Source organism: Nycticebus coucang, chromosome 20, assembly GCF_027406575.1.
Source record: "Nycticebus coucang isolate mNycCou1 chromosome 20, mNycCou1.pri, whole genome shotgun sequence".
NCBI classification, from domain to species: domain Eukaryota; kingdom Metazoa; phylum Chordata; class Mammalia; order Primates; family Lorisidae; genus Nycticebus; species Nycticebus coucang.
Genome location: NC_069799.1, coordinates 44,758,568 through 44,783,405, shown reverse-complemented (window position 1 = coordinate 44,783,405; position 24,838 = coordinate 44,758,568). Strand labels below are relative to the sequence as shown.

At 36.1% G+C, this 24,838-nt stretch overlaps 1 protein-coding gene across 6 annotated transcripts in view; it reads right to left on the bottom strand.

The window, feature by feature from the left end:
- The window catches only part of ZNF438 (zinc finger protein 438), a 150,088-nt gene that overhangs the window by 65,502 nt on the left and 59,748 nt on the right, over positions 1 to 24,838 (bottom strand). For 5 of the 6 annotated variants that reach the window (XM_053573131.1, XM_053573130.1, XM_053573133.1 and 2 more), the window contains exon 3: positions 20,886 to 20,962. The exons of the other annotated variant lie outside the window; for it this stretch is intronic. The gene's annotated coding sequence lies outside the window, so the exon portion shown is untranslated. The remainder of the gene's footprint in view (positions 1 to 20,885; positions 20,963 to 24,838) is intronic. 6 annotated transcript variants of the gene reach the window in all.

The window sequence follows — 24,838 nt, the reverse complement described above, 5'->3', positions numbered from 1 at the left end:
GCCTTGAGACATGAGACTCATGTTGTCTAACACTCTAAAGCCAATTCTTTTTTGACTTCTGGCCTACTTAGTCATGACCTGGGGTTTCAAGGAGATAGGAGCAGGAAGCATTTAGCTATAGCTTTTGAGAAGGTACAACCTTCTGCTGCAGACAGACCTGCATTCAAACTCTTTAGGTTTCCCACTTGGCCTTCTTTCTATCGCATCTTCTACTTCACTGCTACTTCTTTTCTTCATTTTCTGCTTCTTCCTGGCACTACTAACTTCACTTTCCCTATCTTCACTATATGATTAGACTTTAGACTTCTGTATTTATGAGGACCTGAGAGTGAATGTTGTATTTCACTTTTCCCACCAACACGAACATTATTCAGGGTTTTTCCTACTCAAGCATATGTTCTTTCCCCCATCACTGCCACTGCAATCCTAAGGACATCCTCTTCATCTTTGGCCTTTGCTTCTAACTTCTCTTTTGGTTTCTTTTAAGTCTGTTCTACCTATGCTTTGCCTTAACTTTCTTCTATTCTCTTTGTCAAATTTATCCTCTTTCTAAAGTCATTCTTTTGCTTTTTCAAGGTTTATGCAGTCCTCTTCCATAGTATACTTTATAATCAACTTCTACATTGGTGGCCACTGGTGAACTTAATCTACTTCCCTTTCTCAGTGAGCATTATTTTCTTATTCACTTAAGATTTCTCATTATTTGTTTCTGTGATTTTGGTTACTTTCCTCTTATCACTGGATTTAGACATTTAATTTTACAATGCATTCTCATCCCAAACACAATGTGCCGCTTCTCCTTAAAGAAATGAGCACTGGAGCCACTTCTGTCGTCATCATCTTTGTTCATGAACTTCATATGGAACTTCCTTGATTTTCTGTGCCTCCTCAGTACTGGCAGCAGACTGAGATTGAGACCTCTTTGCTTTTACCACTTTCTCTTCCATTTCTCCCTTCTCATCTGTCTTCCTTCCTCCTCCTCTTCCCCCTTGTCATTACCAATACCACTGGGGCAGCTTGGTCTCTTCCTTGTCCACTTCTGGTATCTTTTCATCTTACCAAAGGATGAATATACTCTCCAATGAGGCTCTAAATTCTTTCACTGAGTTACTGGTGAGGGATAGAGCCCTAGGATCATTAATAATTCTTTGGTCAGTTGTTTATATTTTCTGAAGAAATCTTATCCAAGGTGTCATAGGAAGACCAAAGACATAGCATATTCAGGCAGAGGTAACTTGTTCAAATCAAATACTTATCCATTCTCTATCAGATATACTATTATATGCAGAAAATAAAACATGGTTGATCTTGGCCTGAAAACATCAATTTTTTTTCTGGATCGATTTTTCTTTCTTTCTTACGTACTCTCTTCCCAAGAAGTTGCTGCACCATCCTTTTTTCTTCTAAGAAAAGCAAAGTTAATAAAGCTTCACCATCCTCTCCATCCTCATCATCCTCTTTTTATGTGGCAGTTCTCTCTGCTTTGTGAATATGTGTTGGCATCTTCTGGGCAATCAAAACAAAGAACCTGATTCACGGCCCAGGTATCCAGCCCCTTGGTACAATATCAGTAGAAAAGAACACTGCAGTTCTCTCACAGCCGAACTTGTAACAGACTACATTTTTCTTATCTACCAACAACCACTGAGGTCGAGCACAGAAATAAGAGTGTAGCCAGCAGAAAACTTGGTTTAGAGCACACACTAAACCTGTTTACCACTGGAAAACATATAATACTCTTCTTCAGAGGGGTTCTCAAAAATAAATGTATGACATACATTTTACTATAACTCACAAGCTATGCAGTTTTGTTCCAAAATGGCAGAAATGTTACTTTTCACTTTTTCCACCAACACAAACATTATTCAGAGTTTTTCCAACTCAAGCATTATTAGGTCTTTTACAGATTTGATTTGTCTTACCTGGTAAAAAGCAAAGTTAATGTTTCTTGAGAAGATTTTTGATAACAGCATTCATGGTATCAAGCAAAAGATGAACCAGGATTCCACCTGCTTCACCAAGAACTAAGGGTACTAGTATCATGAAAACTTACCATTTCATCTTTGTCTTAAAGAAGTCAAACATGATGTGAGCAAGTGTATTTATGTTGCTGATTCTCAAGCTTGTTTCAGATCCTATCCATCAATGATTAGAGTACTCAAAAGTCATGACTCTTTTCTACTTTTTGGAAAACTCCAAAGGCCTAAGAAATAGCTCAGTTCTCTTGTAGGTAGTATTACCAGAACTCACAGCCCATCTGTCAAGGTCCACTACAGGGGCTACAGATGATAAAAAGCTTCCAGCATAAGACAAGGAAAGCCAAAGTGTTGGCAGCTTTAAGTATATCTTTATCTTGCAAAGCCAGATTTAAAAAAGTCTGTTCTCTAGTGCTGCCTCAATAAAGGCTCAAAGGAATAATTTAAAAATTCTTTTAAATTCAAAATTATTTGCTTGTTTACTTTACTTGAAGGACTGTTTGGATATAAAAATCCGTTAAGTTGTCTATTCTTTTCTTAAAAATCTTTAAAGTATGCTTCATTTTCTTTTCTTTTCTTTTCTTTTTTTATTGTTGGGGATTCACTGAGGGTACAATAAGCCAGGTTACACTGATTGCAATTGTTAGGTAAAGTCCCTCTTGCAATCATGTCTTGCCCCCATAAAGTGTGACACACACCAAGGCCCCACCACCCCCCTCCCTCCGTCCCTCTTTCTGCTTCACCCCCCATAACCTTAATTGTCATTAATTGTCCTCATATCAAAATTGAGTACATAGGATTCATGCTTCTCCATTCTTGTGATGCTTTACTAAGAATAACGTCTTCCACTTCCATCCAGGTTAATACAAAGGATGTAAAGTCTCCATTTTTTTTAATGGCTGAATAGTATTCCATGGTATACATATACCACAGCTTGTTAATCCATTCCTGGGTTGGTGGGCATTTAGGCTGTTTCCACATTTTGGCGATTGTAAATTGAGCTGCAATCAACAGTCTAGTACAAGAGTCCTTATGACAAAAGGATTTCTTTCCTTCTGGGTAGATGCCCAGTAATGGGATTGCAGGATCAAACGGGAGGTCTAGCTTGAGTGCTCTGAGGTTTCTCCATACTTCCTTCCAGAAAGGTTGTACTAGTTTGCAGTCCCACCAGCAGTGTAAAAGTGTTCCCTTCTCTCCACATCCACGCCAGCATCTGCAGTTTTGAGATTTTGTGATGTGGGCCATTCTCACTGGGGTTAGATGATATCTCAGGGTTGTTTTGATTTGCATTTCTCTAATATATAGAGATGATGAACATTTTTTCATGTGTTTGTTAGCCATTCGTCTGTCGTCTTTAGAGAAAGTTCTATTCATGTCTCTTGCCCATTGATACATGGGATTGTTGGCTTTTTTCATGTGGATTAATTTGAGTTCTCTATAGATCCTAGTTATCAAGCTTTTGTCTGATTGAAAATATGCAAATATCCTTTCCCACTGTGTAGGTTGTCTCTTTGCTTTGCTTATTGTCTCCTTAGCTGTACAGAAGCTTTTCAGTTTAATGAAGTCCCATTTGTTTATTTTTGTTGTTGTTGCTTCATTTTCTTATACTGAATGAAATCTGAGTCCAAAACACTTCCTCCTTTTATAAAAATCTTGACCTATTTGCCTAGCTTCTCCCGCATATTTTATCTCTGATGTCCAGCAACATTAGTAGGTCCAGGCACACAATAAACTCTTTAAATATTTAGATTCAAGTTGTCTTTTATTTCAGAAAAGTTTAACCTTTAAACATTGGTTTTACATCATTAGTTTGGCTTTTTGTTGGTTCTACAGTTATATATATGATGCATCTACTCTGCCTGCCTTTTCTACCAGTGGTCTTCAAGAAGAGGTACAAAGGGGCTGCACAAAGACTTTCTAAAAGACATGTCAGTACAGACAGTGTTAAGGCAATCAGTTTCCAGGTCTCCAACTTTCATCCTTCCTAAGACTGATCTGAAAGTAGTAGCCTCTTACACCATTCAACCATCACCCTTTCCCCACTCTACAAAAGAAATACATACCTCCTAAAGTGCAGAAACCTCCAAGGAAAGGGACAAATGACACAGTGCTATCTATGAGTCTTCCTTTAATCAAAGCACTACAGTAAGACCTTGTTCTTTCTCTGTCTCAAATATATTAATATTTTATTAATAAATGGAATATTTGGCCCATGTTATATAATAAGTCAAACGCATTATAGATGAAACAACAGTGAGGACATTTTACTTAAGGACATTACCTCTTCCATACTCTTGTTACTGTTAAGAAGCATCTCTCTGGGATTTTACTGAATGTAAAGCAAAGAAACACTGAAGGAAGCAGTATCCCTTTACTGTATCCAGGCAACACAAGGTAAGGCTCTGTGCCTTATCTATTTATCTATATTAGAATCAGAATTCAGCCATGTGATGGTTGTCATGGAGGCATATATTAACATATTTATTTGAGTTGAAAAATCAAGTGGGACTTTCACTGACAGAAGGATGTTTGATTTAAAAGATAAGTTTGAAAATAAAGACTAGCTTTGTCAATTAGATTAAATGGAAACTATTTTTCCTAAATTAAGTGATCTACATTTATAGCTGCAAGTTGTTAAAAAATTATGTATTTAAGACTGTATTAAGAAAATTTTCTCTCAAAATGCTATACTGGCTAATATATATTAAAATTAACAATATTTTAACAACTTTTTAAGTATGTTGAACTAAACAGGGTGCCTCTAAGTGAAAAAGAGTAGTAAGTATAATGGTCATCTGATAAATCTTAGTTAAGCCTTTTTGATAAATGTCCCCAAACAAAGACAGTGATAGCAAATCCCTTTGCAAGTGATTTCTAGTCCTTTGCTTTCTACAAATGATGGTGTAATTAAGTTGTCAGTAGACAGATCATTAAAATAACTTAATTTATAGATCAGTCTATAATTTCTGGCATATAATTCAGCAGGATGAGAAAAGTTAATAAATAATGCAGTTTCTTTTGTGTTGTAAACATTGATTTTTAAAACTGTATCACTCTTTTAAACGTATATTTGACTTTGCTCACTTCCCTCACTTGTAATCTCTGTGGACTTCACTATTTTTTTTTTGTACCATTTTTTTCCCCTTGTAGTTCTTCCACTTTTGTTTTCATTTCTTTGACTGTTTTGTTTTTTTCTTCAACTTCTTTCCTGAGATCTGCTTCTAAATTTATAATTTAACTATAATTACTAATTTAGGACATGTCAATCTTTTCCCTTTGTGTTATCATATGAGGTAAGAATTCAATTTCATTCTTTTTAATATGGACAATCTATTGGCCCTAAACCACATATGAATACTCTTAGGCATCCGTCTCCTCACTGATCTACAAGTTTTGTCATAAATCAAGTTTCCACATATAGATGGATCTTTTTTTGAATTCTCTATTCCTTTTATTGTCCAATTTGCGTATCTTTACACCATACAATGGCTTAATTATAGTACTTTTATATTAACTCATGATATAATTGGTTAGAAAGGCACTTCTTTGATACATGGCAGAAAAAACAACTTGTTCTTTAGTAGTATATTTGTAATTTGAACAAGTGCTTTTCCATTTGAGAATTATAATGTTAAGTATTAATATAATCAAAATAATAATAATAATAATAATAGCAATGATAGCAACAGTAATAATACAACCCCCCAAATCTGTTAGGGATTTGATTCTATGGGCATTAAGAGGAAATAAACACCTGTGCAATACTAAATCTTCCAATCTGTTAATGTGGTATTTCTCTACATTAACTGGACTGTATTAATGTCTTTCAACAAAGTTTATAACTTTCTCAATAAAGGTCTTAGACATGGTTAGATTTATTAAAAAGTTATTCTTCTATTGTGCTGCTATGCAAATTGTTTCTTTTAAAAATTATCTATTCTACTATTCAGCTATTAAAAAAAATGGAGACTTTACATCCTTCGTATTAACCTGGATGGAAGTGGAAGACGTTATTCTTAGTAAAGCATCACAAGAATGAAGAAGCATGAATCCTATGTACTCAATTTTGATATGAGGACAATTAATGACAATTAAGGTTATGGGGGGGGAAACAGAAAGAGGGACGGAGGGAGGGGGGTGGGGCCTTGGCATGTGTCACACTTTATGGGGGCAAGACATGATTGCAAGAGGGACTTTACCTAACAATTGCAATCAGTGTAACCTGGCTTATTGTACCCTCAATGAATCTCCAACAATAAAAAAAAAAAAAAAAAGATTGAGAAAAAAAAAATTATCTATTCTGTAGTATTTCTGTGAAGAGATCTGGTAAATACTACCTTAACTAAGTTATAAGGTTAACATCATCAAGAACAAGTCATGATACGATATAATCATAAGCAAATACCAGACGAACTAAAATTGAGATCCATCTTACCAAAGACCTGACTACTACTCTTCAAAAGTATGTCTCTGAAAGACAAGAAAAAGACCGAGAAACTGCCACAGATTAGAGCACACTGAGAAGATACGGCTGCTGAATATAACCTGGAATGGATCCTAAAACAAAAAAGAGAACATCAGTTGAAAAATTGGGAAAATCGAAAAGGCTGTACTTTAGTTGATATTATCGTATCATGTTAGTTTCTTAGTTTTCTATAAATATGAATAGCTATGTGGGACATTAATTATTTCAAAATAAAATGCTCTTTAAAATTACATATTCAGTTTTGCTGTTGCTCTGGGTGGACAGAAATGCAGCCAGCTTTCTTATATGACTTTATATTCAAAAACCTTGCTAAACTCTCCATTTAAAAAAAAAATTGGTTGTAGACTTCTGAGAGTTTTCTATATAGACAAGTAAGTCATTCGCCAGTAGTGGCAGTCTTTTTCTTCCTTTCCATTCCTATACTTTTCCTTTTAGTTCTCCTCACTGCTCACCCTAACTTCCTTTTCTGGCTGTGATCTCTGAAACAATACTGAATAAAAATGATGATATTAGGCATTCTTGACTTTGAAGAGCTGATGCTCAGAACTAATTTTAATTTCAGAGAATAATCTAGGGAAGATCAGCTGCTTTGCTTTGAACATCACTACCACAGAGATAGCAAAAAATGTTTATCCAAAAAGCAGAAAAGAATATACAACACAAAGAAAAATGTTAACATGAAGACAAAAGAGATGCAGTGCAGTATTATGTTATTAAAACAAAATAAAAGCTGTGACAAGAACCTGTCCACACTTTGCTTTCCTCTGTCACAGTATGGAAACTGTCACTGAGAAGTGATTGTCCAGTTAGGGTTTACGTGGCCAAGTCTTTCCTCCTTGCCTCAGAATGGCAGTGGCAGTGACTGAGTGTCAATTCCCAGGCTGAGATTTTTCAGAAGCAGGTAAGGTATGTTCATGCTCTTTCCCGAGCTGCTAAAGGACTCAAAAAGGCCCAGGTCATGAAAAGTCACCTGTTGCTCAAGAATGCCTTCAAAGTACTGTTTCATTACAGTAAATACACTTCAATTGGGTTTAAGCCAGTGGTTCTCAACCTTCCCAATGCCATAACCCTCTAATACAGCTCCTCATGTTGTGATGACCCCCAACCATAAAATTATTTTCGTTGCTACTTCAAAACTGTAATTTTTCTACTTTCATGAATCATAATGTAAATATCTGATATGCAGGATGTATTCAGGTGACCCCTGTGAAAGGGTCGTTCGACCCCCAAAGAGGTTGCGACCCACAGGTTGAGAACCACTGGTTTAAGCTATTGTACATTGTGTGTTTTCCCCAACACACAAAAATGATGTTTTAAAGGGAATGCTGACCAAAAATACATCTAAAATATATAGCAATTGCTTAGCAGAAAGGCAGCAGAAGATGAAGAAAGTGAGCAAAGAATGGAAAGGTAGTCATTTTGTGCAATCACAAACCACTAAGTAAGAACACTGCCGGCCAAAACTAAAACTAATCCATGGTGACTGCAGTGAAGAAGTGGTTGCCACTGGAGGTGTAAACTGGGAAATTAACTGGAAAGGAGCATCCAAACAGACAATGAAAAAGTTCTGTATCTTATTTTGGGTACTGGTTATAAGGGTATAGACAACTGTAAAAACTCACTGAACTGAACACTTCAGAGCTGTAATTTTACTCTGTATAAATTATATCTTAATTTTTAAAAATGCCTGAGATAACTTCAAAGGCAGAAGTGTCTACAAACTTATATCCATAGGGAAAAGAGATGGAAAATGGAATATTAGAATAACAAAGTACTACCTATTGCATTTATCAAAGATTATAACAAAGAAATATTCATGGGCAAGCACTGACAAGTTCAAGAGCAGAAATGGAAGGGAACAGAGCATTCAGAAATTTTGTGGGCTCCCAGGTTAGAAAAGCTGACTACTTCTGGATTTCACAAGCTAAAAAAGAAGACTGAGAAAAGCTTTAATAAAATCGGCCCATTATGTTTTCTCAGGTAAACGGGTATTCAGCCTTGCTATAAATCAGGTTAAGTATGTTAGTTTAACATGAAACCCATTTCAGATGGCCAGACAAGAGTCCCCAACAAGTTGAGACAGAGGGGAATAGGAATAAGAAAGCAAAAGAATATATTAGGTGTGCGTATTGGCTAGTGATCATATTATGCATAGTCCAAACAAGGATAGGATAGTAGAAAAGGGTATTATTACTTAATATGCCAAGACATGAGATAGAAACTAAGACTGCTCTTCCCAGCCTGGGACATGTCGTTTCTCTATTACTAGTGCATGAAATGAACTACAGGAAGACAGAACAAAAGCCACATGAACATTAGAAGAATGGCATGGCCCAAAACACATGTTTTCTTGAGTCTCTTTTATTATTGAACTTTATGTACAAAATAATTTGATTTAAAGTAAAAACAAATGTTCTTTTATGCTAAGCTTTTTTTTTTTTAATATATACTGTACCATTCAAATGCTTTATCATCTTACATGAGTTTTTCAAAATCTGTTATCATGGATAGATACAGAAAAACATATTTTTTCTTGTTTTATAAATAGAAGCCAAGGGATTTTTTTTTTTCAGCTTTTATTATAAGATGGCATAAAAAGTTTACTCAACCAAAGTAATTTCACTTGGGGGAGGGAATTACCTACTTTTTGTTCAAACAACGCTAGCCTTCTTTTAAGCATTAAGAGCATAACTGTTTAAGAACTGACACAACAATACCTCTACAAACCTACATTTCTCCGAAAATAATCTTTTTTTTTAATATAGGAAAATTAAAGCCTGAGAGAAATGCTGGAGATCCACTATCCAGAGGCAAAACCAGAGTTTACTGGACCTCCTCATTTGGAGAGCTTACCCATCAAGACAACTGTACTGAAAGCTAGTTTCCCTCTCTCCTAGTCTTTTAAATCAATGACTAAGAACTTAATACTGGACAACAAATTGTATCCACACTATTACTTAAACAGTCTCAGAGTTAAACACAGCTTAAAGACCAATCAAATCAGTATTGTCACCCAACCTTTGCCATTAACTGTGTGATCTCAGATGAACTGTGACTACTCAGGACTTTAGTTTTTTCATTTATAAATGAAATTTTATAAATTGGTAAAGACAACATTAGAAAGCTTATATATCCCTTCATTAAACAAAATATGGAACTGCATCTAATGGTGGTGGAATGAAATTTAAAAATTAAACATTTCTGAATTTATAGCAGCATCGATCCTTTATAAATAAAGAATAAGAAAACTCACTATCTTTAAGGATAATAAAAAAATGAGGTGATGTTACTCAACCACAGTGCTTGGAGTTGGAATAAAACCCTTGTAGTGCTTGTATAAGTCTTTGATCCTTAAAGCAATTCTCAAGCTCTCCAAACTGCACCAACAGAAAAGTAAAAACAAAGGCTATAAAGCCTCTTTATATAGGCTATATTATAAATATAAAGGGCATATTCCCCAATGTTCACATAAATTTAACTATGGAGAAAGATGGGCAAGGATGACTCTTTTTTTTTTTTTTTTTTTTATAATACAAAGAATTTTATTTCTCCTGAATCATTTGAGAGTAAATTTGCCGACGTGATGCCCCATCACCCCTGAACAGCTAAGAGTTTAGTTCTACGTGGTACACAATATACTCAACAATATACTCATCAGAATCCAGAAATTAACACTGGTTCATGACTATGGTCTAATCATCAGACCCCACTCAAGGTTGCCAATTATGCCCATCAGGTCTTTTTACAGCAAAACAATCTATTGAAAAATTTCACTTTGCATTAATCGTCCTGTCTGTAAGGTATCCTTCAGCTGGGACCAGGTCTTCCATTTCTCCTTGACATTCATGACCTTAACACTTCTGAAGATTGTGTCCAGTTATTTTGTAAAGTATCTCCTGATTTGGGTTTGTCTGTTGTTTCCTCATGATGAGATCAAGGTTACGCATCTTTGTCTGAATATTATAGAAATACCTCTGTATTTCTTTCATTGCATCCTGCAAGGTGACACATGATTTCAGTATCTTCCTTGACTAAGAAGGTGTCTTCTTGGAGTCTCCCTTCTGAGGTTGTTTTTAGCCTTTTATAATTAATAAATATTCTGTATATTTGAAACTATGTAAATCTATTGTTCTTTACAAAACTTTCTGTTTATATAGTAGTATAAACTTTAGTTTTCTGTTTTATTCAGTGGGTAATAATTTGTGACAATTGTCCTTTACTTAATATTATTTATTTATGCTTGAATGATCTCAATGGCTGATTTTAGGACTAAGGCAGGGAAAGTAAAAACCAAGCCTAGAATATCTAATTGTGCCAAAACTCAATGATGTGGCCATGTCAAAAGGACAGGACACAGGGGTTGGGTGGAAGGGGCTCCCACCGGCCAAATCTGGTCCAAGGATGACTCTTGCACAGGCAGAATCAGGTCCTCAAGAATGATAAAGGAATTCTCCTAGAGAGCAGAATGTCCTCACTAGGGGACACTTCTCACCTTAGCCAAGGACTCTTTGAAATGTTTCCCATCATCCACATTTTTTGCACTGTTAATATTCCTAATCCTAGATGTTCCCTCAGTTTTAGGAGATTAAACACAAACTTGTAATTTGCTGACTGGGCCTAATGCAATAACTTATAGACACTGTACGTAAAGTGAGGGTGGTAAAAATAAACCTGAAGAATCTTTTTACAAAGATCACTGAACTGATGGTCACGAGGCCTTCCTTGTCACCCAACCTTTGCTATTAACTGTGTGATCTCAGACGAATTGTGACTACTCAGGACTTTAGTTTTTTCATTTATAAAATGAATAAGAGGGGCGCAGCGCCTGTGGCTCAGAGGAATAGGCGCCAGCCCCATATGCTGGAGGTGGCGGGTTCAAACCCAGCCCTGGCCAAAAAAAACTACAAAAAAAGAAACAAAAAATGAATAAGAGGATGTTGTCCAGCTCTATAATTCTAATTTAAAATTCTTGCTCTCATGAACCAAAAGAAAAGTACAAAAATCCTTTACCTATACACACTCACACACAAATGTCCATAACAGACTAGTTTGTCTGGTTTTAAAGCAAAAGCAGCTAAGCACAAATCTAAGAAGTTAGACTGGCAAGAAAAATCCTGGCCCTCTTTCAATTTTGATTTTTAAAGTCTCAATACAGTACAATAAAGAAAAAAATGTAACTTTACGTCAAAAAAGACATTTGCCTTTTATTTTATTGAGCTTTAGAAATTAATCCAAAAAGAAGGGAGGGAACTCTACCGCACTTTAAAATTTTAATACTTTTATAACATTTACAGAGTATATTTTAGACTGTTTTAAAAACAAAAATGCAATTTGGAAACTTTTAATCTAAAAAACTCCCACAACGACATATTGTATTACTTACATAGCCAAGAACAATATTCATTAATTTTAAAAATAGTATTTTTTTCAAGTAATTAAAATTTGAAAAATATGTCTGCTAAATTTCATCTTTTGATGTCTCCTCCAATTTTTAGAAGAAAACAGCATTCAGGACTCTGTCTTCTTCAATATGAAATACACGAAAAAACTAATATGCTATATTGATGCTTTGTTATTCACAAGTGTCCAGCTTCAAACAGATATAAAAATAAGAGCCATTTTAAGAGAACAGGACCCTAACTTTGTCACTTCCAATCACTATACGTTGGGGGAAACAAAAAATAAACATTTTGTAAGTTATTTTATAACATTTTGATGCTTCCATTTTATTAATGTTGAAAAGTGTTATTTGTTCTTCTTTAAAAAACTTTTTGTGTGGCATTTATTTTTCCTAATGCTGTAAGAGCAGAGCAAACTTTCACTTAACCCTACTTTCTACTGTCCCTGTAGAAAGTCCTTTGTACTTTTCCAGAGTAGAAAACTCCCATTTCCTGAGGTTTGCATAAGATATTTGTGTAGCTAAGGTGAGGTGAAGACCTGGTAGTCCAATTGGCCCTTTTATAAACTTTCAGTTGAACATCTATTTTTAGAATCATGCCTCGCTGCTTCCTTCTGGAGCTGCTTAGGTTTTTACCTTCTCTGCTTAAGTCATGGCATCAGATACCTTTTGTCTTCAAATGACATCAGGGGACACTGATGTCACCTACCTCACACCAAAAAGAGTTAGAATTTTTGTTTCTATTTCCCGTTTTATACTAATTTTCTTTTTAAATAGAAGAAAGCAGAAAGTTCTTAGCATCATTTTTTTTTGTTGTTGTTTTCGTAGAGACAGAGTCTCACTTTATGGCCCTCGGTAGAGTGCTGTGGCCTCACACAGCTCACAGCAACCTCCAACTCCTGGGCTTAAGCGATTCTCTTGCCTCAGCCTCCCAAGTAGCTGGGACTACAGGCGCCCGCCACAACGCCTGGCTATTTTTTGGTTGCAGTTTGGCCGGGGCCAGGTTTGAACCCGCCACCCTCGGTATATGGGGCCGGCATCTTACCGACTGAGCCACAGGCGCCGCCCAGTTCTTAGCATCTTAAAACCAGAAATTATAGTTCGAATTATTTCCAGTATCATTTTTTTTTTTTTCGAGACAGAGTCTCACTTTGTCGCCCTCGTCAGAGTGCTATAGCATCACAGCTCACAGCAACCTCCAGTTCTTGGGCTTAGGTGATTCTCTTACCTCAGCCTCCCCAATAGCTGGGACTATAGGCACCCGTCACAACACCTGGCTACTTTTTTTTTTATTGCAGTTTGGCCAGGGGTGGGTTCGAACCTGCCACCCTCGGTATATGGGACCGGCGCCCTACTCACTGAGCCACAGGTGCCGCTCTCTAGTACCATTTTTAATGATTTGAAGTCATGAGTTTTGGTCTGCTAAGCACGCACTCCCATTCCCGATTCTTTTGGAAAAAACCTTTCCTACTACAGAAGACCCCAGTGGGGCCTGGAGTTACTGGCCTGTGCCCCTCTACTGCAGCCTTGGGAAAACACAATCCAGGCTAGCCCACCAGTATACCCATTCCCAGGCCACCATCACTGTTAAAGGATCCACACCCATGGTAAAACAGAGTCAATATTTTTCCAGGCAGATGGCTGGACATGTGGCCTGATAGATTCTCATTCTGTTGAGATTGCTAAATTGAGATTGCTAAACTGGAAGGATAACAATCTTCAGCTCCAAGTGGTCATCTTACTGACAATATGCCTGTCTGAAGAATGACAAATAAAGAAACCAGCAAAGCTGAAAAGGAGTCCAGATGAGATCATTTTAAGTTTCTGGCTGCACCATGCCTAAAGCCAGATGCACCTCTGGAAACCATGGTTACATAAACAATTATGTTCACTTTATTTTCATAAGCTAGTTTGAGCTGGCTTTCTATCCCCTGCAACTGAAGGAGTCCTGAAGAATATATAATTTAATCTAAATGTTCCAATTATTAATATTCAAACAACAAAACACCACTTCTTTGCCCCAAACTAAATAGCCTAACTTCTTTTAGGAAACAAAGTCACAAACCATAAATAACATAAACGTGGTCCCTTTTGCCATTTTGGTACGAGACTTTGACTTTATTTGAATATTCCCATGTTTTCAAGGCAGTGATATCTTTGAGCACGAAGTACACAGATTCTGTAATACTCCAAACTCAATAGACACTAACCTGCAGAACAATTTTCTTTCAGGTACTCCAACTATTCTTGCCATTTCTTTAAACCTTCTCTATCAGAGTGCTCAGCCTTTAATAAAGCTCAAGTTATACAACTATCATACATAAACTTTATATGGGAAAATGAAATACACTTCAAAATATTTATTCCTTTGGGAGGAAGAGCATGATTTAAATTCGAAGAATTATTCAATCTCAATCTCTGATCCAGAGGCCGGAGACCAGGATAACTTTAACCTGAAAGATTTATAAGAAGGTAGAAGGTAATTATTACATGGTTCTAAGGACATAGGTAGGAATACTCAGAAGTCTGTGCTCCTTAGACACACTCCCTGGAGTATTTCCTCATTATTATTGCTGGCTATTGTGCTCATCAACCCAACAGTCAATGTTTAAGCTTCTGGGATTGGAGTGCTTTCCTGGGTCTTCAAGTTAGCTTCAAGTACACACAGGGGCCAGACAGGTAACCTATAAGAGCAGGCTTAACATCTTTGACATATTACAGTTATGTGCATTAAAAAAAAAAATCATTAAAGTTTCAGTCCCTCTCACTCTTTTTTTTGGTTGAAGTTATATTTTCATGCATCATTTCTACCTACTATCCCTACTTTGTTCCTGGTTTGTTTTATAATGCTATTTTATTTAATTACTTTTTTGAGAAAGGGTCTCACTCTGTTGCCCAGGCTGAAGTGTAATAGTGCAATTGTAACTGACTGCAGCCTTGAACTCTTGGGCTCACATGATCCTATCAGCTTAGTTTCTTGAGTAGTTAGGACTGCAGGTGACACCACTAGGCTTAGCTGAGTTATTTTTTAAATTTTTTTTGTAGAAATGGTGTCTCACTATGTTACCCAGGCTGGTCAGTCTCAAATTCCTGGAGTCATGTGATTCTCCTGCCTTGGCTTACCAAAGTATTGGGATTATAGGCATGAGCAACCACACCCAGCCTTATAATGCTATTTTTATTTATTTATTTTTTTTTTGTGGTTTTTGGCCGGGGCTGGGTTATAATGCTATTTTAAATATAGCTTTTGGCATTGATATTCTTTGTATTCATTTAAATTATGTATGAATAAGAGTTAATAATAATAATAGCTCGATGTATTGACCATTCAGTATGTGCCAGGCACTATTCTAAGTACTTTATATTTATTAACTATTTAGAAGCCTCATAAATCCTACAAGGTAGGTGCCATTATCCCCATTTTACACATGAGGACACTTGCTTTTCTGAGCTCACACAGCATCCTTGTCTGTTCCAGTTCTTAGAGGAAAGGTTTTCAACTCTTCTCCTTTCATTATGTTTGCCATGGTTTTATCTGTCTACTGAGATAATCATGTGGTTTTCCTCCTTCATTCTGTTGATGCACCACATTTATTGATTGATATGTGTTAAACTATCCTCGCATCCTCAAATCCCACTTGATCATGATGTTTTATCTTTTTGATGTGCTATTGGATTTGGTTTGCTAATATCCTATTGAGGATTTTTACATCTCTGTTCATGAGGGACACTGGCTTGTAGTTTTATTTTTTTGTGTCCTTATCTGGTTTTGGTATTAGGGTAACGTAGGCCTCATAGATTGAGTTAGGGAGAATTCCCCCCTCTTTGATTTTTTTGGAATAGTTTCAGGAAGATTGGTTCCTCTTTGTATGGTTGGTAGAATTCAGCTATTACTGATTCTATCTTACTTTATCAGTCAATTCAGGTTTTCTATTTCTTCCTGATTCAGTCATGGTAGCTAGTATGTTTCTACGAATTTATTCATTTCCTCTGTTTTCTAGCATGTCAGCATACAGTTATTCATAACAGTCTTAATGATCTTTTGTACTTCTGTGGTATCAGTTGTAATGCCTCCTTTTTCATTTCTGTATTTGAGTCTTCTTTCTTTTTCTCTTGTTTAGTAGAATTTTGAAAAGTGGTTTTGTGAAACCTGTTATTATTCCTCAGGTCTGTTCTAAAACTTTAAAAATACAGGAAAAATTGTTCTGAGAACATTAATATCAACTCTAGTCCAGTAAGTTATATTGCTATTTAGAAGCCTCATAAACCTCACTGACCACAAATACTTCTTCAGTATCCACCACAGTTCAGATCTATTTAATATAGTATAGAAACTAATGATTGCTTCTGGTAAGCAAAAGAAGGTACTTCATATATTGCTAGGACATACTCTACGATACTGAGATATTAAATCCATGATGATGCAGGTTGGAACACCACAGGGTTTGGGACTTGCAACATTATATTTGGTAAGTTTGGAGAGCAATACTAAGAAAGTAAAATACCATAAAATGTGTCAAAGTCATCTCATTTAATGTTTTTCTTGTTGCTGTTGTTGTTTTATCTGAATTAAAAATCTCTCAAACTTTCACTGGTTAGTGTAGCTGTAAAATCATTCTGAAACACACCAGCTTATTATTCTCATAATAACCCCAAAGGTCATTACAGCAAGTTTTATCCCAATATGACAGATGAAGAAACTGAAGCGCGGAAGTGTTAAATAACTTGTTCAAGGTGGTTAGTGATAAAGATGAAGCCTGTATTCAAGCCTCTGGGTTCTGAGTTCACTAATCTTACTCCCAAAATAAAAATTGTGCAGACTTACTAAGATTAGACTTTTTAGACAGTCAGACTAAGCCCAATCAAAACCAATTTCTATCAACTTTTAACCTCAAATAAGTTTTTTAAACCTCTTTGAAGTCAAATTGTAAAACAGAGTTAAAACCACAGAGTGGGCACTTGATAAAATGTTAGTTCCCTTCTTTTCCTTCTCTACTAACAGAATCCTTCAAATCTAAGCAAATCATTTATCATTTCTGAATATTTAGATCATTAGTGGAATCCTAAATAGCTTCTAGAAAAACTCAAGGGATATGAAGAAACTGATCAAACGATTAATTCATTGTCACAGTCAACGACTATGGTAGACACTATTTTCATATATGTACTATTACAGAATAGCCAAGAAAGTAGCTATTTAAAAAAAAATTATGATACTGACTCTTTTTTAAAAGAAGACAGGCCACATCGAAACTTTATGCTTTGAACTTATTATCTGCTGTCTAATAAATATGGCTCATGGTCTACAAACATAAAAAATGCAAAACACATCAAAGGGATATGAAATGTTTCCAACCTATGGTACAGCTGGGACTCTTGAGTGTGGGTACCTTAGCAGCCACCATGTTCCACTTAGACAAGGACCAAAAGAGTCACCAGGATCTTCTGGTTTGTCAGTGCCACAAAAGAACAGAAATTATGACTCCTTTATAACTACACTCTGCTGGCATAGTTACCCCTTGTTATGGGGCTGGAGTAGGGGTGCTCATGGACACACACCAGCAGGGAATGGGAGGCAAGGGGCTGGGGCTGTACTGACTGTGGATGTGGGCAAGCAGAGCAGCATAAGCCCAGAGTAAGGATGGAGGCATTGTAGTGACGGGGCACATATAGTTCTACCACTAGAAAATTAAGCAATTATCAAATTTAATGCTAAAACATACTCAAATGCTTAGCATGATTTAGAACATTTCTTCATATTACAACTTAATGCTAGAACTGTGTGCTAATAACTACCTAATACATGTGACTTTGGCTCTTGGCACAATCCTACATGACTGGGATTGTGTTATTGCATATGTGGGAGATTATTAAATGCTTTACAATGATTATGTGAAAGGTCATATTCCTCATACACATAGCTTCACTTACTATTATGAGTTAGACAAGTACATGAGTAGACAATGGTCTCCTTCCATTAAGTGCAAACTGGCTGAAATTACTGTTTAAGTTGCCAGGTTGTAAGAGAAATGAGATCAAATTAATGAGGGTGAAGTTGTATTATCAGTTTATAAAACAAATCATGCTGAGGTCAAGGCTGACATCATCAACTCCCACACATCTAACTGCACTTAAAAATGTGACTCTTACCTTTCTCCCCCATTACCACTGCTCTAATTCAAGCTGTTTCTCATTTCTCTTCCATTCATATATAGCTGAAGAATCATTTATCTTGGCAAACACCAATTCGATCATGTCACCATCTCAGAAACCTCTGAGGACTCCCTGCTGCTTGAGGGACAGAGGCCCAACTCATCAGCACCATGGTGCTCCTAAATTTGGCTCATCCTTCTAATTCAGGGTTTTCAAACCTGGCTGAACATGAGAACAACTAGGGGAGCTTTAAAAGATAAACATACTTACTATGTTCCATAGCCCAGAAATTCTATTTATTAGTCCTGAAGTAAGATACAGGGATTTTAGCTTAAAAAACCTCTATGGATGACTCATACGTACTGAAAATGTTGAACCACTGGTCTAATGTTCCCACGTATTTTTTCACCCAACAAGAACTAACCCTTCCTGTGTCAGCCAGGAATGCTTTTTTGTTTATTTATGTCTCTGTCCTCTATTCATGCTGTTAATCCAACCCAGAATATTATTTCCTCTCTAGCCCTTTCTTCACATCTTCGCCATTCTTCTAAACCTAAGTGAAATCTCACCACTGTCTTTACAATCATGGTGAATTATAATAATATTGCCATCCTAATAATCCTAAGGGCATTTGTTACCTTCATAAAGTATCTTAGGGCAATTAATAACATAGTTTTCTGCATGAATGTTTAATATTTTGCTCCTTATACTTCAGGCTCCTGAGGAAAGACAAACTTTACCTAAGATCTATTGTTCCCATTCCCCAGACCCTAGCATTGACAACAGTCTTAAGCATAAAGTTGACACTTGTGCTTAATACTTATGATGACTGAATAAATTAAATTCTCTGAAATTTAAGAGTCTTTTTTCTTACAGCCTGACAACCTAAACTGTCAGCCGCCAGGGTTGTTTATGCACATAGTGACATGTTTTTTCCTATAAGCATCATAATGCCCTTGTAGAAATGATAATCATTTGTCCACAAAAAGTGATGTGATGCCAAATACGGAGTGATGCCTGTAAATGTGGTTTTTTCCTAGAGATAGAATGATTTTCCATGTTTATATACACTCAATTCCCATACATTTGTAGAAAAGCAGAAAGAAGGATGTACTACAAGTTCCCAATTTGTCAATTCCAGACTTACAAAAGACCCACCCATGTAAAAGGACAGGTAAAACCCACTTACCATCCTAACCCACTGTGGAGAGGTTCACAGAAGCAAGTCTCTTTTCCCTCAAAATTAGATGACGTGAGAGTATCAGTAACCTACAGGTGAATGTCCCTCCTGCAAACACTGAACACAAAAAAGGTACTGATGGGAGAGTACCCAAACTGCCAGAGCCATAGCTCAGGCTCTCCTACCACTCAACCTACCCAGAAATTCCCTGTCCCAATTCTAGAACATGAGGGATGTATTTCCTCCTTTTTTTTACAAAACAGCCTTGTATGTGTTGGCTGCCTATAGTTAAAGTAGTGCTGGTACTTTTGAGTTAAATGGTCTTGAGAGAGCTGGCTGAGAACCTAACCACTATTTATAACATTGTTTTTGTGGAAAAATGCTTTCTGCATTCTAAACAACAGAATTAGACATGAGCTTTTCGACTACAGTTCATTTCTAAGGCTGGGAACTGGTTGTATCTTGGGAACTAAATGCACTATGGTTAATTCTAGGATTGTTGGCATTTTCCTAGGATAAGATGACAACCAGTAGTGCATAATAAGCATGAATAGTTGCCAAAATGTGGATTGTATGTTTCTATAAGGATAAAAGACAGGGGATGATGGGTGAAAAAGCCATTTATTAATTTATTAAATAAATCTTTACTGTACACCATTAAAGGATATGCTGACTGGTATGAGAGGTAAAAATTAGTCAGACAAGATCTTTGACTTTTATAAGCCTTACAATGTAGGACAGGAAATGAGATAAACACAAATTTGCATGGCCCAATGTGCTCTAACAGTGACAAAAACAAAACGTTACATGATGTGGGCAGAGAGAGAGTGAATGAGTGTTTCTAGCTGGAGTAATCAGGGTAGGCTTCGTGGAGAGGCTTCCACAGGATTTCAATATACAGAGGAATAGTAAGAGGCGAGCAGGGGACATCACAGGCAGGAAAACTAGCACAAGTCAAAATAGAGGCATGAAGGAAAAATGAGAGCGTTCAGAGAATAGTGAAGAGTCCCGTGACTGAAGCGGTGGATAGTTTTAGGAGCTTGGTAGGGGTCTTTCTATGCCAGACAAAAGAATATGGATTCCATCCAAAGGGGAGTTGGAAGCCATTAAAAGGTTTTAAAATCACTAAAGTGGCTCTCTATATAGACTTATCTGGCAGCAGACCACAGGATAGAGGAAAAGAGAATGAAAGAAAGACTACAAGGAAATCACTGTAAGAGTTGAGGTTGGTTAAGTTGACCTTCCAAAGCTAGGTTTTTGAATAAACAGTTAATAAACATTTAAGGTTCAAGTACTATTTAATTAATAAACTACTTCTCTTAATAAGAATATATAAATCATTTGGAAAATCTGTATAAAGACTTAAAAAAACTGAAAAACAAAATATTAGCTACAATGGAAAAACCATTTTAAAATATTAGTTAGAACTTTATGACCAGACTTGATACAAATAAAAGAATGACTCTGAGGTATTAGTCTCATTTCAAAAATAACACGAGTTTAAAATTAAACATTATATTTTTATAAGCAAATAAAATTTAATAAGAAACCATGACTACATTCCAACACCAGTGATTCAATATACAAGGTGACTATAAGATATTCCCCTAAATTTGAGAAAGTTTCCAAGGTAATTATCTGCATTTTAAATCAATCTTGAGCTGGTACTAAGATAGATGTGAGCAGGCTTACCTGAATCGATTTGATTTAGAAAATGTCTTCTAGCTTCAAAATGTTGGTATTAGATGGAACACGGCATTCACCTTTATCTAAAAACAAATGTTATGGAAATAATAAAATTAAAAGAATTGATAGCTTATAGAAGCCATCTAGATGATTATGTCTGAAAGACCACAAAAGAGTTATATGGAGTCTTACAAAACTGACACTGCTTATACCAGGTATAATTTAAGAACCTAAAATAAAAATCTCAAGCTGTGCTCAAAGACTTTCAAAATAGGAGATATAATACCTTACCTTCACATATTTTTATGTCAGTCTCCTAAAAAATTCCAGAAAGAATATTATTATCTAAGCCTACTTCAAGCTGAACGATTTCAAATTTAGTTTACATTTGAGTACAATTAAGTACCAGGAGAAGCAGGGACAGTTCCTGTTCTTCAAGTAAAACACACTTGGCTCGGCGCCTGTAGCACAGTGGTTACAGCGCAGGCCACAAACACCGAAGGTGGCAGGTTTGAACCTGGCCTGGGCCAGCTAAACAACAATGACAACTGCAACAAAAAATAGCCAGGCGTTGTGGCAGGCACATGTGGTCCCAGCTACTTGGGAGGCTGAGGCAAGAGGATCGCTTGAGCCCAAGAGTTTGAGGTTGCTGTGAGCTGTGACACCACAGCACTCTACCTAGGGCAACAGCTGAATGTGCTAGCAGACACCTACAGTCCCTAGGTACTCAGGAGGCTGAGGCAGGAGGATCATTTCAGCCCAGGAATTTAAGGCTGCAGTGAGCTATGATCATGCCACTGTACCTCAGCCTGGGTAACGGAGTGGGACTCTGACTCTTAAAAATAAAAAATAAAAATAAACCTCTTCATTTAGTTGATATTTTCTTTTGTTTTAGTCCTATTTCATCTATTTCTTCTCTGATCTTTCTTTTCTTCCACTAATATTGGGTTTAGTTTATCTAGTTTCTTGAGATGCAATGTTAGATTGTTTGAGATCTTTATGTTTTATTGATGTAGGCAATTTATTCTATATGCTCCAAAACTGCTTTTTGTACCTAATAGTTTGGTGTTTCCATTTTCACTTGTCTCGTGAAATTTTTAAATTTCCTTTTTAATTTCTTCATTGACCTATTTGTTGTTCGAAAGCATACTGTTTAATTTCCATGTTATTTGTACAGTTTTCAAAGTTCCTAGCCGGGCATTGTGGCGGGTGCCTGTAGTCCCAGCTACTCGGGAGGCTGATGCAAGAGAATCGCTTAAGCCCAGGAGTTGGAGGTTGCTGTGAGCTGTGTGAGGCCACGGCACTCTACCAAGGGCCATAAAGTGAGACTCTGTCTCTACAAAAAAAAAAAAAAAAAGAACACAGTTTTCAAAGTTCCTCCAGATTTCTAGATGTACTGCATTATTGTCAGAAATGATGCAACTGAATACAAATATGTGAGCTGAATTGTTTTTAAATTTTTCAAAATTTGTTTTTTGGCCTAAAATATGACTGACCCTGGAGAACATTTCATGTACTGTTGAAAAGAATGTTTTCTGTGGCTGTTGGATGGAATGTTTCTGTTCTGTAAATGCCTGCTGGGTCCATTTGGTCTAGAATGCAGTTTAACTAGATGGTTTCTTTGGTGATTTTTTTGTCTAGCTGATCAGGCAATTACGGAAGCTATTAGTGTCCTTTTCTTTAGGATTGAAGAACTCCCCTTAGCATGTTTTATAGGACAAGTCTGGTAACAATGAACTCCCCCAGCTTTTGTCTGTCTGTGTAATTCTTTATTTTTCCTGTATTTTTGAAGGACAGTTTTGCTGGGTGAAACGTTCTTATTTGACAATTTTTATTCCTTCGGCCTCTGAATACGTCATTCCACTCCCTCCTGGCAGGCAACGTCTCTGCTTAGCAGTCTGCTGCCTGGCACTCTGTACAGCCTTTAGATGTTATCTGCTTCTGTTCTATCACTGCTTTCAGGATCCTCTTTCTTTTCGACCTTTGAGAGTTTGGTTCTATCTTGGGATGTCCTTGGGTTGAATCTGATGAGTTATCTTTGACATTCTTTTACCTGGATACTTACTTTTCTCCCTACTCTCCACACTCACATCAACAAACATTTACTAAATGCCTACTAGACATCACGCACTGTGGAAGGTAACCTGCTAAAGACACAGAAACGAATAAGACACAGTTACTCACTTATGACATAAATAGAGAATGATGGCACACATGTGTAGAAGATTCAGGGAAAAAGATACTAATTTTTTTGGATTTACCTTACTTACATAAGCTTGTTTCTGAAGAAAATGGTTTACAAATTTTTGTATTTTGTAAACAAAGTAAGTTTTAATTTAAAATATCAGGGAGCTTAATACTTCAAAGAGGTTGGAATAAGCAATTCTTTTGCAAAGTAGAGTTTCTCACATTAGTTTAGGTCTTTTAATTTTTTTTTTTTGTTATTGGAACTATTATAAAACAAATTTATACTAATGGGAAAATTCATACAAAACAGAGAATTTATAGTGACAAAGGAAAAGTCTCATTTCACTTCACCCCACCCTACTCTTTTCTGCAGAGGTAACTGTTATGCTAGGTCAACTCCTTATTGTTCAAAGCCACAAGCTACGAAAGACACACAGTAAGTACTCTTAAAATCCTAAGACAAGTCTTAAAGCTTATTTTAGATAGAAGCCTTACCCTCTTTCCCACTAAACTTGACATCAAAATAACTAATAAGACTTAAAAATTACTTTTTATCCTTCTACATCCCAATCTATGCCCCAGAAAAGGTAGATATTAATAGAAAAAGACATAAGCAACAGACCTAAATAATGTGTGTGTGCTAGAGAGAAAGAAAGAGAGGGGGAACACTTCATACTTCATAGTGACAATCCCTGAAACCTGCTCTATGCGAGATTTTAATTGTTATTCTTAAAAACATAAAGAAAGAAAAGAAGGAAGAAGTTTCTAAGCTCAAAAAAATTGGGGAAATATTGGGTCAAATAAAATACCAGTCTACACTGTGATTGTTCCTACTTTTCCTAAGATTAACTAACCACCAAACTCTATAATGATGCATCAGATAGCAATATCTTGAAATATTCTACATCTTTACAAAAATACAGGGTTGGAGAAAAGCTGGCTATAGTTTCCCCTTCATTATCACACTAGTAGTAATTCATATAGTTTAACAAATGTGGATATTCAGAAACAAACATACGGTCACATAAATTTGCTATTGGTCAAAAGTTAAAGAAATAAAGTCAGTGAACTATATTAAGATTCTATCTTTACTGTGTTGGAAGAACTGGTTTCATTTCTGTGCTGCATTATTTTTTTCTTTGGTTGTATAATGAAAGAATAAAACTAGAGACAGAAGTTTGTCTCTAAAATTAAATGCACTGGTAGGTGTGGTGTCATATGCCCGCAGTCCCAGTTATTTGGGAAGCTAAGCAGGGGGACTGTTTGAGTCCATGAACTTGAAGCCGGACTGGGTAAACTAGTGAGATTTCATCTCCAAAAAAGATAATAAAAAAAATTACATGTACCAACATGTTTGCTTATAACGAGAAAATGCAATCAAAGGGTCTCAATATAAATTCTATTCATTTTTAAATTTGCTATATAAAACAAAAAAGGATTAAAATTACTTACAATATTAATATAACAATTGCTTTACCATAAAAGAATCTTTGAGAGGTTAATAAAAAACTGTGTGAAATTATATTTATCTATAGGGATTAAAGCACCTATCAATGTGCAAAACAGTAAATGTGGAAATATCTCCTTATATTTGTTAGAAGTCAAATCAAGATAAAACTTAGTAAAGCCCACTGTTAAACTTGCTATGGAGATTGGATGAGGCCTTTATTACTAACCTATAGTCATGAATGAGAACTTTTCAATATATCCAATTGCCGTGTTTTTGCTGAAATTTTACTTGGGTGAAAAATTTGGGAGGCTCTCCTATTGAA